The sequence below is a fragment of the Penaeus chinensis genome, chromosome 7 (genome assembly GCF_019202785.1).
Source record: "Penaeus chinensis breed Huanghai No. 1 chromosome 7, ASM1920278v2, whole genome shotgun sequence".
Lineage (NCBI taxonomy): Eukaryota > Metazoa > Arthropoda > Malacostraca > Decapoda > Penaeidae > Penaeus > Penaeus chinensis.
The window spans coordinates 17,979,722-17,984,721 of NC_061825.1; the positions used below are offsets into that span (position 1 = coordinate 17,979,722).

The 5,000-nt window shown below is 37.7% G+C and overlaps 1 protein-coding gene across 2 annotated transcripts in view; it reads left to right on the top strand.

Moving 5' to 3' along the window:
* Positions 1-865, top strand: part of LOC125027549 (ABC transporter F family member 4-like) — an 11,171-nt gene extending 10,306 nt beyond the window's left edge. For both annotated transcript variants that reach the window (XM_047616642.1, XM_047616643.1), the window contains exon 6: positions 1-865. This exon is cut by the window's left edge and continues 756 nt beyond it. The gene's annotated coding sequence lies outside the window, so the exon portion shown is untranslated.
* The last annotated feature ends 4,135 nt before the right edge of the window (positions 866-5,000 follow it).

Genomic DNA, 5,000 nt, shown 5'->3' on the forward strand with positions numbered 1-5,000 from the left:
ATATTTAAACTGCATAAGAATTGTTTCATCTGTGTTATGACTACATGGTGAGAAATGGAATGAAGTACCTTAGTACATTGCAGTTTGTCATCAATAAACTGTAAAGAGATTGAGAAAATTACAAGATTACTTTTAAAAGAAGTCCAAAAGGCATATTAGGGAATTTGGTCTTTCAATTTACATTGAGGAAAACTCTGTTTAGAGTATTTGCTGCTTTGCCATTTTCCCAGGTCAGGTAGTGCAAGTTACTTCCCATACTGCTGAGATCACCAAATTCAAAAGACAGTACAAATTTATTTATCATTTTGATTGCCTTAGGAACTTGGTAAAATAATCCTGCTTGTTGGACTCCAAAATCGATGCTTTAGTTCGTTTAAAATATCAGTTTATGACCAATACTTGAATAATTTATGGCAGATAATAAAAAGCAGGGAATTTGATTTGATACAAAAATCTCTTAGTGCCTTTAAGCATTATTATTGGTATTATTATTATTTATTTATATATATTTTTATTATTATTATTATTATTATTATTATTATGTATTTTTAGATATATGTAATATCCTAATTCCTCTCTTCCAGTTATATTAGGATTTTATTATTTTTTATCATACATGTATGATTATTTTTTTTTTTCTTATTTTTACTTTTTAGTAATTTTTATTTGAAACTGTGTTGAGATGTAAATTTTTAATTATTTGTGATACACAAGTTTGTCACATGAAAACAACAGGATTTTCAGAGTAAGTCTTTTGGCCCAATAGTCTTTTGTAAATATCTGTTTTCATGTATGCTTTATTTACTTATTATTAATTGTCCTTTTGTTTCTTTACTAAAGAAATATTAAATTTTTAAAAAATTAATTTCTGATAGTTTTTCTGAAATGCTATGCCCTGAGATCTTGAATGGAGAAAAGTATTAAAGGAATTTTGATAAAATAAAAACATAAAAACATGTCACCTTACAATAGTATTTTATTACCAGCATAAAAGAGAAAATAATTCTAATGCTCTTAGTTTTGACTAAGTATTACAGCTGTGTAATATATCCCCCTGATGTCTCAAGATGAAAGCCCCAATCCCATGCCCATTGTTGTGCCAGTTATGAATGGCCTGTGGGAGCCATGGGCATGCTATTCCCCTGTTTATTTGGCTAGGCCTTATCCCTTAAGGGGACCCTAAGGCTTACCATGGCCAGTAATGAATATTCTTTACCATTCTTACGGGTGTAGTAGGTAGGGTGCTTAGTGATCTCTTTAAGGAGTGATTGCATTGGTGTGAGTGCACACTGTTATGGCTGGATGCTGTTGGTGTAGTAGAGACTGACAAAAAGAGCTGGAAAGGTTCCCCAGTCAACAAAGATCTCTGCAGTCCTGTGTTGCTGCTGCTTGCTGAGGTGTGACTGGAGAATCTTGGGTTGATGATCTAGGTCCTGGAACCTGAAGCTTAACCCAAATCCAACGGGCATGGCATGTACATACATGCTATGCCCACTGTGAGTTAGCTTTATTAACCCAGTGCTGCTGGGGAAAATGAATAAAAAATGGGGAAAATGCTGTGCTCATTTTTTATAACTTTTGTGAAATGTCTCTGCACATAACCAGCTATGTTTAAAAACAATTAAACAAGTAAACTCACAGTGGGCATGGCATACACGAACACACCATGCCTGTCGGCATTGGGTTAATTGTTTTTACACATAGATGGCTATGCTTGTACTAAGTCACCAATGAGCCAATTATGAATACTGCCTGTCTAGCCTGTTTACCCTGTTCCTTGATTTTCGAAAATATTTTACATTATCTTATATTGCTGTTACTAATGTCTATAACATTACAATAATTATAAAGTCTATAATAAAAATAACACTATTAATATTCATAGCATTAGTAAAAAAAACAATTTCCCGCCAATTCAAGAAAAGGTGAAATCAGGAAAGGTCACAGGGTCTACTAATTGACTCCATTAAGGCTAAGCACTAGCAGAGCTAGTAAAATACAAAATATGCACAATATGTTCCTGGCAGCATTGAGTTATGTAAAGGGGCTGTGTATGTGAGCTGGGAACAAGGGAGCCAGTATTACAATCAGGGAGCCCATGAGGTGTCTATCTCAACCAATTAGGTCTCAGCAGTAAGTCGCAAGAAGCATCTGCTGATATGACCCAAGCTGGGAAGTATGCAGAGCTGCAGGTTGTGGGTCATGCTGCTACAGGAGCAGTGAGGCTTGCTCTTTTATCAACTGGCCCCTCTGGTTTTTGTTTTTACATCCCCCCATAGCTATTCCTCCTCCATCTTACGTTTCCACTTCTACCCCCTCCCTCTGCCAGTCAAATTCTTTTGCCAAACCTCCCAATCTCTACCCTTCCTCACTCTACCTGAAGTAGACAATCTTCCATCCCATCTTCTCCTATCACACCCTCACCTCCACCTACCTCTTGCTGTACCCTCAGATACCTGTTTCTTCTTCTCCCCCCCCATAAGAAAACCTTCATTCTTAAAAATCCCTGAGCAACTCTATTGCAGAAATTCTTGAAGATATTCAAAACTTTCTAATCGTGTTAAATTAACACAGATACCCTTCATCCACCTTCAACCTTATTACTCCCACTCCCTCTACACTCAAACTGACTGTTGATATCCATCCTCCTATTTATATTCCCCCTACACCCCTTCCCACTCTTGATTATGGAACCATGTCTACTCTTCTGCCTCTACCTCCCTTCTTGCTTATCTTGATGTAATCCACCACTGTGGTCTTTGTTATACCTTAGGCACCTTCCAAAAAACTGTATGCTGAGTCAGGTATGCATCTGTCTCGATGCCATGCCTTTCTCTCTCTCTGATGCTATGCATTCTTCCAATAATTTTCCCTCACCAAACTACTATCCCAACAACTCTGCTTAATATCTCTGCTTCTTCTCTACATTTACCTATTCCTTTTTCCATTCGCATGGCTACTCTTCTTTCCAATTCCCCTTTTCCCCATCCCTGACCTATTGCCTTTTCTATCCATTATACTCCTCCATGGATTATACCTTACCCCCGTATTTCTTCCTCCATTTTCCATGACCCACCAAAATCAGACATTCCTTCTGTTCTCACTCATTTCCTTGACCATGTCTCCACTCATTCCTCCAGTATCCATAATTACACTGATGGCTCTAAATCCCCCTCCAGTACTGGTTTTGCAGTAGCCTTACTTTCTCATAAATTCAAATATCCTCTCCCTCTTGAGCCCAGTGCCCTAACTATTACTATAGAATTGTATACAAAATATACTCTCTTCCTTCCTCCTCTTTAACTTTTTTTACTGATTCCTTATCATTTCTGCAGTCTATGTACTCGACCAGTCCCCTAAGATTCAGCACATGTTGTTTTATCTTTTTACACACCACAAATCTGTCAAATGTTGCTGGGTGCTCAGTCATGTCAGAATTCCCAGCAAAGAACAGGTTGATACTCTAGCACGCTCCTCTGCTATGTCCCCATCACACAAACCTCATTTCCCACATGGATTATTACCTCCCTGTAAGCTGTGTTTTATGCTTGCTGTCAAGTCTTTCTGAACAAGTCTTCTCACCAATAAATCATATACTGTAAAAGTATCAATCTCTTGGTCAACCTCAAGCCCTTAATCCTTAGCTTCTTGTTGTCGTGTGGGGCTTAGGAGATGGAGACTGGGGCCCAATGTAGGGGATCACCCGTACCTTGGACCTCAGCTCAACTAATTTTGCATGGTCTATTCTTCTCCCCCTTTTTTCCTTCTCTTCTTCATCTCCTTCTGCCCACTTCCTAAGGTGTGAGAGCTATGCTGAAAGGATGAAAGGCTGGTTTTGTGTCAGTTATGAGCGACCTCAGGGAGCTATGGGACAGCAATTCCCTTGGTTAATCGCCTAGCCCTTACTCCTCATGGGGACCCTGAGGGTATACAGTTTCCTCTCCCCATTTATTTCAAGCTCACCATGGCCAATAATGAAGATTTTTTTACCCTTATTGGGGCATTAAGGCTTGCCCTTTTATCAACTAACCTATCTAAATTTGATTTGATTGGTTTCCTGATCCCTGCCTCTCCTTTGACCACTGCTATTTATTTTCTGACCATTAACCTCTAACCATTGGTCAGCCCCATCACAAGATGGCTCTTGCCCACTTGTGTATAGGCCACACTCACCCTACGCACTCCTATCTCATACCACGTTCTGATCTGCCCATATGTTCCCAGTAATCTTCCTCTTTTAGTTCCACACATTTTGTTGTCCTTATCCACGCTTTACTGTAATCTGCACCTCTGCTTTCCCTAACCTATCCTCCCTTCCCTTATGGAATCCCACACTTTCTCCTTTGACAACTTTCTCCTTCTTCAGATGCAAACATATCCTTCACTCGATCTATTTCCCACTTTGCTTTCCTACTTTAATCCTTGTACTCCTCTCTTCTTTACCTATCTTTACCTTTCCTAGTATCACCCTACTGCTGTACAACTGATGATATATAGGATCTAATTATTAACTCACCTCTCTCTTTACCCTTTCCAATACTATGCCTACCTATAGTACTACATAACCTTTGATGTCTAGCACATTTCCTTTGTATTAACCATTAAATGAAAGTCAATAACAAACAAAAGGCAACATCACAATAGAAAACTAAATAACCTGAAATATTAATAATTCAGTTAACCTCGTAAACTCAGAATTAATGTTGTATTTAAACACTTGTAATTAACATTTTATATTTATTATTTTGCTAAGTTATTCTTAATATGTTCACCTGTTTTCTCTTTGTGTCTGATCTTGTGTTTGTGTTTTATTTTCAATATTTTATATTAAGTTTGAAATGTGATGGAGAATGTGAGAAAAATAAAAAGGATCTCTATATCATAATTTCCATAATCAAACATGCATGAGATTGACTGAAATCCTAGAGTTTAAACATTCTTTTTGCATAGCCGAAAAAAAAGCTGGAAAGAAGAGGGAAAGCAAGAAAATAAAAAAAATA